Source organism: Haliotis rubra, unplaced genomic scaffold (assembly GCF_003918875.1).
Source record: "Haliotis rubra isolate DU_JTF1 unplaced genomic scaffold, ASM391887v1 Scf87, whole genome shotgun sequence".
Taxonomy (NCBI): Eukaryota; Metazoa; Mollusca; class Gastropoda; order Lepetellida; family Haliotidae; genus Haliotis; species Haliotis rubra.
This window is the reverse complement of record NW_025767601.1, coordinates 900,663-914,849: the sequence shown is the minus strand read 5'-3', so window position 1 is coordinate 914,849 and position 14,187 is coordinate 900,663. Positions and strand designations below refer to the sequence as shown.

Here is a 14,187-nt window from a genome sequence, read left to right as displayed (position 1 = left end):
TATCTGAAATGGCAACAAGGGACAATGAATGTATAACCGTTTAGGAACAGGATTTGTAGAAAGGTATATGATCCTGCTTTTGAGGCAAATGCTAGTTTAGGGTCTCATTAGTAGTTTTGACTGTCAGCTAGAGTCTGAAAATATAAGAGTCTAGGACAGCCTAGACAGTCGATCAAAGTCATTCCAAAACTTATACAAGGCCGACATGTGGAATGGTCAAGAAAGGGAATACAAAAGGCTAGGAAGTCGGTCCCATTGAATCAATAAATTTGCACCAAAACAGATGCTACCAGCCTGTTAATTATCTCTTGCAGTTTGAGAGGGATTTCATTGTCATTCTCTAGGGAGGTTTCTTTTAAGGTTACACTTGTCCAACTCAGGTACTGTAATTGTGCACAGTGGTATACAATGGTATACAATTGTATTCAGATGTCGTCATCGAGAGTGCGTATACTGGGATAAATTAAGTAACTCCTCTGAGAATTTCTATTTCTGTTTCTATGTTCTCTTATTCACCATAATGTGTTCTTTCATGCATATGAATTGATTGTAGTCATTATTTGCAAAAGCTTTTATCATGATTGTGTTGTTTGCAGTAAGAGAGGTAAGGTGGTGAAGTTGATAGTGCATTTGTATGTTGTGCTAAGTACTCTAGTTCCATTCCATAATTCGAAGTCAGTGTTGTCAGAAGAAAATACCCATAAGATGGCTACTGTCTTGGTGAAATCAGTGATCTTTGCTTCCTCGAGATGCCAGGAATGTATGTGCCACAAGTGTATTACTTTTTGAACAAGTTGTTGGCAGAAACTGTCAAATAAGTTGTAAATGGCAATCTTTTTATTTCAAAAACATTAAACAATTCCTAAATAAAAATATTATTAAATGTCACGATCAATACAATGTTATTGAAGGTGGTGATCTTTGAAAGGAGAGATGGCCAAGGGAATGAGAGCTTCATGAGATATGACAAACTGCGAGGATGACCCATAAAATCCCCATTGATAGTTCCAAGGTACTGTTATTTGGCTGGCATTACCATTTCATAAATGAAACAAAATGTAGTTAAAAGCTTTCATTTATGAACATTTTATGCATCGGTACTGTTTATTATCTTGATTTAAAACTAATTGCATTCCTTCAACATCCACTTCATCAAAGTCCTCCATTGCAGCTCTGGGTTTTGCTGCTTGCCCTTCAGCTGTACAATGTATTGCCAGTCTAAGCATGAATAATCACAATCAAATCAAATGGAATTATTTTTGCATTCCAACGTTAACCTATTTTCAATAAAAAACATTTTTGAGAGGAATCACAGGCTAATTCCAACAACATTTCGGTTGTGAAGGCTGAACAAGAAAGGTCAGAGCTTCAGAGGAAAATTGGATTGCCTCCATGCCAACCTCTAGCTGAGGCTCAGCATAGGCCAAGGCTTGGTATAGGAAGGAGATATTAGTCTATCTGTTAAAGGGAAGAAACCTACTTAATCTAGTTAGGTTTTCTTAGCCTTGCTATACAGCTTTGGAGCAAAGACTAAAACTTTATACTAGTAGTCCTCATGGCCACTCACAGGCTGTAGACTGGGCAGACAGCTGAGCGTGGATTAGGAGATTATTTCACACTGATATCAATATATTGATCCGAAGTCAGCTGAAGGAGAGAATGGCGAAGAGAGAGACGGAGTGAGAGAGATCGTGAATTGACGATTTTGCCGTTGCTGAGGCAGGGAGGTTTCAGACCCACATGCATACAGTGGTATCAGCAGCTGTCACTGTCATTGTATGTAGTGGAGTACTGCCAGTCCACTGGCTCAGTCATTCCAGTCGCCTCGCTGCTTCACGTCTGCTACTTGCATCTGGCTGTACACCACAGCGCGCTGGGCTGCTACTGGCTTGACTGTCTGCTCCTGTTCTGTGTGGCAGTGGAGGTTGTAGGGTTAACCCTGCCTTGATGTATCAAGACTGGCTCTTGTGACTGGGCGTTTGTTTGGAAGATTTGTCTTGAAGTGTTTCCTGGAGGTATTGAAAGGAATGATTTACCATATATTTGATCACTTCATGATGCGATATCCTTAAGGTGAGGCAATACTTCAGCATACTTACACTGCCTATCTATGAAGAAAGTGTCATCCTTTGCGTGTTGTGTATTACCCTGGATAATCAGAAGTGTTTCACTTCTGGCTGAAAGTTTTTAGGAAGAATTTACAGATTGATCTCATCAGACTGGAGGAAAAGTTGCATTGAAATGTTCTATTGATGTCTCCTTTAATGTAATTCCTTGTGACATCTACGAGGTATAACTGGTCACTGAAGCTATTGTACTGCCCCATCATCAGGCACGTATGCAGCTCTAGCCACTAGTATCATCAGACACAATATATAGATTGCCTATCTTTCACTTCCCTTTCATTCATAGTATTCTGGCTCCCCTCCGCCTGATCATAATTACTAGATATTCTTCGGACACCAAAGCCTTACCTAAGTGAATTTTAGCAGTGTTCTGCCAAAGCTTTTATTGGAGCTTAGGACACAGTCTGCATTTGACACAACAGGCTAGTATTCCAACCCTCTGAAAGTACTGTTACACGTGGAATCAAGGTTTTTCCAGTCATCTCATTTTTCCGTGCAGAAAATGATCCCCATCAATTTGTGGCAGGAGCAGACGACACGATTAGATTTTCAATTTACATAACAGCCGGGAAACCCCTTTCTGACGGCATCGGCAGCCTAGTTAAGAGAACCAACATCAAGAAACACGGAAGAAGAGGGCTTGGACTTGATCAGTTGCTTCTGTGAGGAATGCATGTTCCCTGACTCCCTGAAAATCAGCAGGTACGGCTGACTTGCCAGTTTACAGAACCTAATTATGGATATCTGTGGATGTAGTGCATGAATTGCGACTCTTGATGCACATTACTTGAAGGCCCAGTGGGATGTGTTCATGACCACTATCAATTTTATGCATACTATCTCGCTAAGCTTACAGTGGTAAGGGATTAAACCGACAGCTACATGCCCTCGGCAGGGGAAACACATACCTTTCAGCGTATCATGTAACGTGGGGAAGCGAGGGCGGCACGTGGAAGAGAGAAGGAAGAGCAGTGAGGATCATAGGGAGGGATGCTGCTTGATGGTCTTGTATCGCATCACAGAGGCTCCCTATGTGGGGATTCTTAAAGCAGCATTTTGGATTTTAACTTTTATGGATCATTGAAGACTATATTTTGGATTTAGATGTGGAACATAGGCTGTGAATTTTACTATTGTTTTAATGTGAGTGCTTCTGTCAAATTTGGATTTTATCATCATTCATGACATGGGGTTCCTATTGCATTTGGTGTGTGGTTGAAGTGATCAGTTAGCAACTGTATTTGAAGGCAAGAAGACAGGAGTTTACAATTGGACAAGGTTTACTGGATACTAGCACACCAACTGGTGAGTACTCTCATTTTTTCAATATCACCGATGAGGCTTTATTGAGACCAAGTAATATAAGGCTGGCTAGGAGCACCAGCTTGAAGTTGTATACATACCATTGAAATAATTGATTATTGCCTCAGGTTGAACATTGTTGCTCATTTCAGGATAAATTTCCCTTGGGGCTTTATGCATGGTCTGTTATTCACAGACGCTATTTGTATGCCAAATTCTGCTTGAAAATAAATATACTGGTAAAAGCAGATAGAATTGATAAGAAATAGATTCTATGGAAAGCAGTAATCTGTTGTGAGCCTTTTTTATACAGGTTGTATACTAGAAAGGTACAAAGCATCTGTGCTGTTGAGCTACTTAATACATTTCAATAGAGAGGATATTCACAGCTAAGTCGTGGCCACTTAAGACTTTGTTAATGAATACCATTGTTAATTTTACAGAAATGTGTTAATCCAGTGTACATGTTTGTACCAGTAAGCCATATTGAACATGCTTCTGTGTCTCTTTGAAACAGTTCATACTGGTAATGAAGTTAACATTTTAGTTTCTAATCTGGTCACATTGTGTTATGCTGCACCTACAAAAAATAGTTCAAATATCTTCCTAAAAAGTAACTTCAATTTTGCAAATGTCATATGATTTAATGTGTGAAAAACACATACTTATGAGAAGAGTATTACATGATGTTAAGATGAGAGAATTGTGAAACGTATTTTTTAGTATGGGAAGCCCTCTGTTGTGGAGCCTCTCTAATGAGCAAGCCGTATTTCTTCTCTCTATCTCTCACATTGCACGGCCCTCCTCCTATGTAAGTGTCAGTCAGTCTGGAATCACTTGGTCATTGGACAGTTCAGAAGGAGGTATTTTTTAAGCACTGTAGACCATGTGAGCTTCCAGAGCACTCTGCGTGTTCTAGTATTCTCCTTGTATAGGCATTTGTTAGTAGTGTTTTGTATTGATTGTTCTGGAAATAATTGATTGGAAGTGTTTACCTTGCATGGATTACTGTTTACTGGGGCACTCATATCCAATACAGGTAAGATATAAGTAATGTTTGTGAATGAAATATGGTTGGCAAGCAAGACGACTATTAATTAGCCTCATGACTCTTGATATTTAATTTTGATGTTACTTTTATAGAAATTTCAACTAACAGTGATAATTGTATCATGGTTACAGTTACAGGTGTTTTGTATATAGTGACATTGAGGATGCAAGTTTATTGGATGATGATGATGATGATGATGATGATGATGATGACGACAATGATAACAGCCGACGACAATGATGATGATGAAGAAAATGATGATGATGGTGGTGGTGGTGTGATGATTGGTTGTTTGTTTGGTGTTTAACATTGCGCTCAGCAATATTCCAGCAATACTGGAAGCAGGGTTTTACATGACGCATGATTCCTGCGTATTTGACGCAACAATTTTGTAAATGACTCTCAAAATATTATCATACGAGTCAAGCAACGTAAGTTTTATGGGTGGCCCTCACAATTCAGTACAATAAAATCGATTTGATAAGCAAAAATTGATATTGTTTGATGATAGTTTGACTTTTACAGAGCTGTCAGATTGTTCCAGAGGAGACATTAATCCTGGCTGTTTGAATTGAACAATGCTGTAGTTTCATTTGGTGGTGTGACATACACAGTTACATACTGAGAATGATTAACACAAAGAAATATTAAATGTTCATGACTCCCAAATGTTGAAAATGAGTCCCAAAAATATATATTGTGAGTCACCATGACTCCCATTTTTAAAAGTCTGTGTAAAACCCTGTGGAAGTGTACTGTAAATGGTGTACAAGTATTTATATAAGATTTAAAAAAGTGCATTTGGCAGACAAACTGAAAAAAGTACATTATTTGAAATATTTATTTTTGTAATCCTATTTCCTAAACCTTGGGGGAAAAAATTAATTCAATTTTGGAATTGTTACTGTCATTGCTGCAGACTTGTGGTTGAAATATCAGCCTCTCAGAAAATCTATATTAATCCCAGGTTGTATAACCCAACTCACTCACTCATCAGTAATCATACTCTAACCTTATACAGAGTGAGGTTGTCGACAGGAAGAGCTTGATTCCCAGACATCCAGAGAAGGTAGTGGTTGTTAGACATTATTGGTAGTGACAACATCACTGGCACAAAGACACTGCTGCTGACTGGGCAGATCAACAAGACATCAACAAATTTTTTTCCTGTATGTATATTTGAATTACTATGCTTCATGTTTGAAGTTCAAGGGTGTTGTTTAACCAGAGTCAAAGAGGGGAGAGATGAAATGTCAGGTTTGCTGAAATTACAAATAATGAAACTTCATTTGATTCCCGTGATGTTCATTCGAGATATCAGCTCTGTGAGTGGAAGGGGGGAATTAGAACAGTGGATTAGAGTAAGGAGATGATTTCAGGGCCACTGCCCCCGGGGGCAGGAATATTGTACCAGTAACATTACTCACTTCTAGTTAAACTGATTACTGTAAATGATACAGTGGAAGGAATGTTATGTTGTAAATAATTCATTAGACTGAAGAGAAGCTATAACATGTATTTGAAGTGCCCATCAACTGCTATGTGGTAATACTATTTTCTCAGTGGTTTTGGCAGGTGCTTGTTCATCATAATGTTGTGTAATGGAAGTGGGGAGATTTTCTGAAGCAGGTGTGTGTCAACAATGCGCTGTACGTTTATTAAAATAAGTGCTTGGTTATTTCACTTAATGACACTGTTTGCTAATGACAGCAGGTGCTTGTCTTTCTGAGAAGATAAATATGTATTTATTGATGTTATTTTAGTTGGAATTGGTTGTAACTGCTTGTCAAAATTGTTGTAATGTGTATGTATGTTTTAACAAGTGCATGTCAATTTGAGGAGTGTTTTAAAGGAGCTGTTGGTAAATATAAGATAGTTACATATCTTATTATCTTTAATAACTTGTGAAAAAGATATGCTATGCCTCCTAGCAATGATGTAGTCACATGAGGTCTACAAGAATCATTCATCATATTGTGTCCATATGTTGGGAATTTATCCTGTGTTTCCTGCATAGCAAGGGAACGCATGGACAGTCAACACAACCTACAACACGATTCAGTTTTTAATCTTGGAAAGCAGTTTGAACAATAATAATAATAATAGGGATATTTATAAAGCGCCATTGTCCACCCATGAATGCATGCTCATGGCGCTGAGAACCTATGTACAAGGAGAAATGAAGAGTCACTGGAAGGCTTTAGTGAAGAAAAAAGTCTTAAGATTTTTCTTGAAAGAATCAGTTGTTGCAGAAAGTTTTATGTGGAGTGGCAAAGAGTTCCATAGGAGTGGAGCAACATGCTGAAAACATTTCTTTCCATAGGATGAGAGGCGAGCCGGGGGAGTTTACAAGGGAGTTAATTTTGTTCAGTTCTGTAGCACAAACTGTTACAACTAAATATTACAGGTCTATATCACATAAGACGCATTGAGTCTGGATGGGATAAACCAGTGGTTGATAACATGAGCATATCTTGCCAGATATTAACATCCTTATGGTCGGATGACAAAGACAATCAGACAGGCCACAATGTTAACCATCCAAATCACTCTCAATGCAGTTGGCACTGAACATTGATAGATATAGATAGATATAGCCAACTTGAGACCTTTTCTTCCCTGATATGGTGTAAGTTCATGCATGTTGGAATATGTGATTTATAGAAGTCAAATGTCATACTCGTACATGGTAAACAACAGATCTATTAGAGTGAGTTTAGTCTTGCACCACTTTTAGCAATATTCCAGCCATATAACGGTAGGGAACTCCAGAAATTGGCTTCACACATTGTACCCATGTGGGGAATTGAACCCGGGTCTTCAGTGTGGCAAGTGAACACTTTAACCACTAGGCTACCACCCCAGCCAAGATCTGTTAGAATAGCTTATATGTGTTTCTGTAAGATGTTGTACCACTGCAACATACATGTTGATGCAGGATTTCTTTACATAACATATAAGAATTATGTAACTTTTTGTTTCCTTTGGATAAGCCGAGCAGGTGCATGACTGTGTTCACATGTGGCCAAAAATACAACAATACTTCTCTGGAACCTCTCATCTGTATCTGAACAACATGACTGTCATTCCAATTCAAAAATATAAAACATATTGAGCTCATATCCATGCATACAAAGTTTATTCTTTTCATTAAAATTGGATTTAGTACTCAGTAGATCTTAAAAATGCTGAATTTAATTATTTGATGGTTACAATAACAATAACGTGCTGATGTAATTTCCTTTATTCCATGAAAACAGCATGTGTTGTGTGTCATAGTACCTACAGGTAGGGGTAGTATGATACAGGAATGTCTCTTCCTTAACATCTGGTAACATATTGATGTTTTACAACAGCTATTGGTTATTCATTGTGAAATCTCTGCTTGATACTCATATCATCAAGGTAAACATGCATACAAATAGGTTTGTGCAACATATTGGTGTACTTGTCTGCTTGAAGTGTCTCACGTGACATCCTCCTTATGTGAACAAGAATATGTTGTATATAGCTGTCATTGCCTGTACCTTGCAACAGGTGCTTGCATTATGACAGACATGCATGGGTCCAGCTTTTTAATGAATTTGTCAACATGGTCTCTCAATAGCAGTTTTCATAACAATACACTAGGTACATTGTGTTTCATATTTGTTTTCTCATAGGATTGAATACATGGTTTTTAATACTGATATGAAAATATTGGGAGCCATTGTTGGTGATAGCCAAGGGGGGTTATGAAAGGACGTGTTCATCTGTGTGAGCACGTGCAGGTTTGATGAACATTGCTTGCCATGTAGAAGCATTTGCTTGCCATGTAGAAGCATTTGTTTGCCAGGTAGAAGCATTTGCTTGCCATGTTAAGGTCCTGAAATAAATTCCCAACATCTGTATTAAATGCAAAGCCCATGGTTGTTACTTCCTGTAGGAGCTGAGATATGATGTTCTTATTCTTGCTGTAAACATTTGTGCTGCTTTTGTCACACGTATGAATGTCCATGGTTTCTGATATTCCTACACTGTACCTATGCTTGTACATGTATGTCTCTCGACTGTAACCAGTCTAGATTATGAAAAAGCAGATTTGGCCAGCTCTCATTTCTTTATGAAAATAGCATTAGGAAAAATGTCAGTTTGGAGGAGAGAAATTAATTTGTGAAAAAACATTTCTTGACTGCATGTAAATGTAGGTTTCGGTGAAACACCTGGCTGTTCCTAGAGACCTTGATGTATGGGCACATCCTTCATGTTAAGGGGATCATTGACTAGTACACCTAGCAGTTCACATCTCTCAACACTCAAGGTACTTAATCATCTTGGACTGTTTCCAGAGAATAAATACCCAGTAAGTATGTCCCATTATTGAAGGATTTGTTTCCCTCAGTCCACGTCCTAAGTACCCACACAATACTGACTGACCCTACAACCAGGTAAACTATACACACATATTTTGGTTCAAGCATTAATTTTGCACTGGGTACCACCAAAGCCATCTTTCACATACAACTGATCTGCTGAAGAGAAGTGTCGTTCACTTGTAAGTCATGCACCAGCATACACGTCAGTTACCATGGAAACAGGATAGGTGTTATCAACACTGGTATATTTTCTCTGTTATGTTTGTTCATATCCAGAACAATCCCCCAATATGACACATGATCAATTCTGTCGATGAACATTTTAATTAGATACCATCTACCAATAAACGTGAATGGAATCATCAGTTTGTTCAATTAGGGTGGTCATGCTTCCATGACAGCATGTAGGTGCTGGATTCACTTGGGAACGTTTTATGAGAGTATGGACTTTTAGTCCCCATGGAACCACAATGGTTGGCTTCTTGCTCATGTTATTAACATCTGGTTCATAGAGGCTAAATTGGATTATTTACAGACTGAATAATATGATTGAAATATTTCTTTATAGTATAGAGTTGGTTCATACAATGGGTGACTGTGGTCGTAGCAGGGATTTCTTATCACTATGGATTGAGTACACTACAAAACATTCCGCTCACTCATTCACACGAATGTCCAATCTCCTACCCACCCTCTAGCCGTTATTTAGCTGACCGTGGAGTTCACTTTTGTCATCCCCAAACTGTTTTCCTTTACTAGGTATATCTTATTGTGAAATGAGGAATACAAATTGTCAATTCCATAGCAATACTAACATCTATGTTTTTCTCTCTTTCCGTTGTGTTGAAATATGTGTGATCTAACTGATTACATGGTTATAAATATTAAGCTTCTGTCTATCACATCAATAGTTGCATAGCTAATATACTCAAATTCCCATACTCTAACACAGACTTGTGATAGCTGTTCTGCTAAGAAGACCCGAATTCCCAGACTCTAACACAGACTTGTGATAGTTGCTGTGCTAAGAAGACCAGAATTCCCATACTCTAACACAGACTTGCAGTAGTTGGAGCAATGTGACAAACCAAAGTCCAAAAAAGACTTATGATAGTTATTGTGCTATTATGTGCACACAACCAAAGAACATTCACCTACACACACATTCTATAACTGTTTCAGTGGATATATGTGAGTTCCCCAAAACTCCTTGTGTCTCTTGTCAGCAAGAGTAGGCATAGAACTCCCTGAAGGCTGAAGGTAGAACAGATGACTGGTCTGATATAGCAATGTTCAAACCAACAGCCTTAGAAGAAAAGACATTTGTAGATCATGTAAAATAAGTGTAATCCCTAATGAAGAAAATGTCTATTTAACCAGATTACTTGCTCCATTTGCTGGCCAAGGTGTTAAAAAGGCCTGAATACCTTTTCATAGGAAAAGTCAATTAAGAGAATATACAGTGACAACTTGGCCATGTCAGCCATGAGAGTGAGATTGAAATGGGGATTGTGTGTGCCCTTCTCCTCAGCCCCTTGGTGTCCTAAAAGATATTATAGCTCCACATCCACTTTTTTTTCATGAAGAATAAAATCAGGAGAGAAAGTAACATTCCGTGTAATTTGTGACTGTTTGTAATGGCTTCTGGCTCTTTCCAAATTTCGATGAGCCTATGCACAACTCTTCGGTTTTTTACAATTGCTTTTCCAAGTTATCGAACACTTTCCCATTTACAATGAAAATGAAATAACCTTGCTTTAGTCTTTAATATCTTAAGTGGGTGTTTGTATATGTGCTTTATTTCTGTGTCCTTAGATCTTGGTATTATTGTCATGATAGAGTACTCCTATATTCTCTTTAAGCACTTTCTGTAATTGTAGGATGGTTCCAATCAATCTATTTTGTATGAAAGGCTCGTTAAAGATTCATATTGTGATAATGCCTTTTGCAAATACTTACTGTAGTGAAAGTTGTGCTGTTGTTGTTATCAATTATTAATATATTTTGTTAGATTATAGATGTCTGTTATGTTTGTTTCACAGGTGGGTAAAAAATATACAAATAGAAATATGTCTTTCTCTCATTCTTGATTGATATTCCAGAAGTCATAAATAGAAGTGTCACAAACAACTTACTGGCTGACATTTTCTGTGTATGTTCGTAGTGACATTCACAGTATTGGCTTCTTATGTTGTTCCATATTTAACACCACAAGAAATGCTGTGTAATGTTAATGTGCATGAATAACGGAAGATGTTGTCAGGTGCATCAAGGAGAGGCAGCGGTGTATTAGACTACAGTGTCATTAGTATATCTGTATGGGTTGGACACACCTGTGGCATAGAGGAAACTTTCAGAACACTGTTCAACATTAATCAATAATATGGTTTATGAAAATTTAATTTGAAGGTTCACTGATTCCATGTGCATTCCCTCATTACTCCCTATCAGCTGATCTCCATGTAGCTTTGATATTTGTACTATATTATTCGTCAAAATTAAAAACATTTCTGGGATAAATCATTTCATTATCAAAAGAAATATCCAGTAAAATCAGAATCCATTGTATGAGTCAGCATTATTAGGCATCCTACCACATGAACCCATAAACACATGCAAGGGCTAGGTAAATGTTAAAGCTGAAAACACAAGAACATATGGTGACAAAAGGAAACAGTTCATATGAATGTGTAACTAACATGGGAGGTAAGGGGTGAATGAAGGGATTCATGTTAAGCTCTTGTCCAGGTGAAAAGAGGAGAGGAAGGGTATACAACTAAAAAGATGGAGGAGGGATGAGGTGAGAAATTGAAGTGGGTTGTGTTGGATGACTAGTTGCTGTTCAGTCCCTGCTCTCTGAAACAGGAAATAAACATATATCCTGCTGGAAAGATATTTACAATAAAATTTCATGACAGAAATTTCATTTGCTTTATGTTTTCTGCAGCTGTTTTGGGTTCTTTTGGAATAACCCAAAAGTAGGTTTATGGAGGTTGAATCTTAGGATGTGAATGTTGCCCAGTATAGTCAAGTTAGTATAGTTCCACGGGGGACTCAGGTGGCAGAGTAGTCTGTTACACAGACCAACGAGGACAGGTCTATGGATGTACAGCTTCTTTAATATTAATACGAGCGACGTTTCGGTGTAGCTACTAACACCGTTATCAAGCAAGTGATGTACAATACTGAAGGCAAGGCTATATATACATAGTAAAGCTTGAACAGTGAGTTGATGACCATGGACCCCTATTTGGTCCTTGCATCACGCTTCTACTGTAATGCTGTAATTCTAAATAAAGCAAGTCCAGATTTTCTGTGGAGCTTGTGTCAGTTTAAATATGCATGTTTGTTACAACAAATGTATTTACTTACAAAGAGTAAGCATTTGTCTACCACCAGAGGTGAGGTGAGGTGAAATTGGGTTTAACGTCGTGCTTGAGAATATTTAGCTCATATGACGACGTGCATGCGTGTGTATGTGTATGTGCGGCTGCTTGTACTAGCCCAGACTTAAGCTGGTTTTATAGTGCTAGCCCACTGAGATACCATGCCACAGTGAAGCATGAATACCCCACTCGGACACATTATACTGACTCCCGAGCCGACCAGTCCTTGTTGTACCCATTAATGCCAAGCACCAGGCAGGAACCAACAAGTACCATATTTTAACGTCTTTTGGTATGACGCAGTCGGGGAATGAACCTGCAACCTTCCGCTCTCTGGGTGGACGCTCTAACCACTACACCACGGAGGCGGTCTCTACCACCAGAGATGCTTGTAGGTGTTTGATGGTGAAGTTTAAACTGTCTAAAACAAACTCTGGCGAATTAGGGTATCTGTCAATTCTGAAATTAGGGTATCTGTCAATGCTGAACTTAATTTTCTCGATATATTTTTTTTTTTTGAGCAATCTTCAACCCATGTCAAGGTGCCGAAACTATCCAGTGTTTGATAGTATGAACGTCATCCATCTGGATACACTGACACAAAGACTGACTGACTGAGTTTAGTTTTACGCCGCTTTTAGCAATTTTCCAGCAATATCACGGCGGGGGACACCAGAAATGGGTTTCACACATTGTGCCCATGTGGGGAATCGAACCCGGGTGTTCGGCGTGACGAGCCAACACTTTAACCACTGGGCTACCCCACCGCCCCCTGACACAAAGAGGATACCCTGATTGTTTCTATCACTGAAGTTTATCAGTCATGACATGATCGTCATATCTACATATGCACATAAGTTTGCCTTTACTATGCTGCAAAGTACATTTTCGTTTTTAGTATACTGTTGTTTACCATGGAGGCCAGATCAAGTTGTGGTGTCTGGACAGACTAAATGATCGTTATCAAATAATTACCTGCGCATGCATCAGCTGTTCGCATAGCATTATACACCTGATTTATTTAATTTGCATGTGATATTTCATTATACAGCGCATGTGAAAACTGACTCGTATCAGATATTCAAACTGTATGCTACAGAGAGCGAAACTGTATATTGAACTTGACAATGATGTCATCACATCTCCGTTTCTAATCCAATAATGTTCCACAGGATATTACATATATCACCGGTGCTGACTGTCCAACACCAACTGCAGAAGCAGTGCACTATGCAGGTGTCTGTGTAACGAGCATGACTGAGACGTGAAGTGGCATTAGATATCAGATATGGTTGTCACTGAGCTGTAGTGTATTGAGTAATTGTATAGGTATTGATTGGCTTCTATGAGGCAACACAGATGGGAGGCATGGAGCTGAGCATATTCACAGTTGGCTGTTTCTCACGCCCAGACTGTAGTGCTACTTACTTCACTCAGTGTTGCCTCACTGCCTTTATTTCTTCACTCTCGTCAATAGCCTTTTCACTTTCAAGGTTGTTTTACTGAGGCTGGGAAGGGGTGGGCAGGTAGTTGGCACGACACTGGTGTTATCACAGGTATCAGTTCAAACATGTGCACATTTGTTACCTCTGTTTGAATTAATGGATAAGGTATTATGCAGCATAACGTAATGCTTTTCATGTGATGTTTTAATATGCAACATCACTACAAAATAACCATTCTGAATATCCATTGAAACACAGAGTCCAGGCAAAGCAGCTGTGAAAATAGCCTTGCTCCAAGGCTGTACTGAATGCTGACGCTGCCCATGGATGTATAGTAATTCTATCCTTCTGAGATGCAAGTCTAGATAAGCAGACAGTACAAAGGGACCCCAGTCTGATATTTATTAAATTCTTAGAAATCATCATATAAACTTTTAAGTTTGACCTTAGAGACTTGTGCAAGTCTACAGTGAAAACTAAGAGTGGAAAAATAAAAAAATGGTGTTCCAGAACGAAATGCGC

At 38.6% G+C, this 14,187-nt stretch overlaps 1 protein-coding gene across 1 annotated transcript in view; it reads left to right on the top strand.

Moving 5' to 3' along the window:
* The first annotated feature begins 807 nt into the window (after positions 1-807).
* Positions 808-14,187, top strand: part of LOC124263156 (dorsal-ventral patterning tolloid-like protein 1) — a 226,656-nt gene continuing 213,276 nt past the window's right edge. The window contains 1 exon segment of the mRNA XM_046697723.1: positions 808-3,431. The gene's annotated coding sequence lies outside the window, so the exon portion shown is untranslated.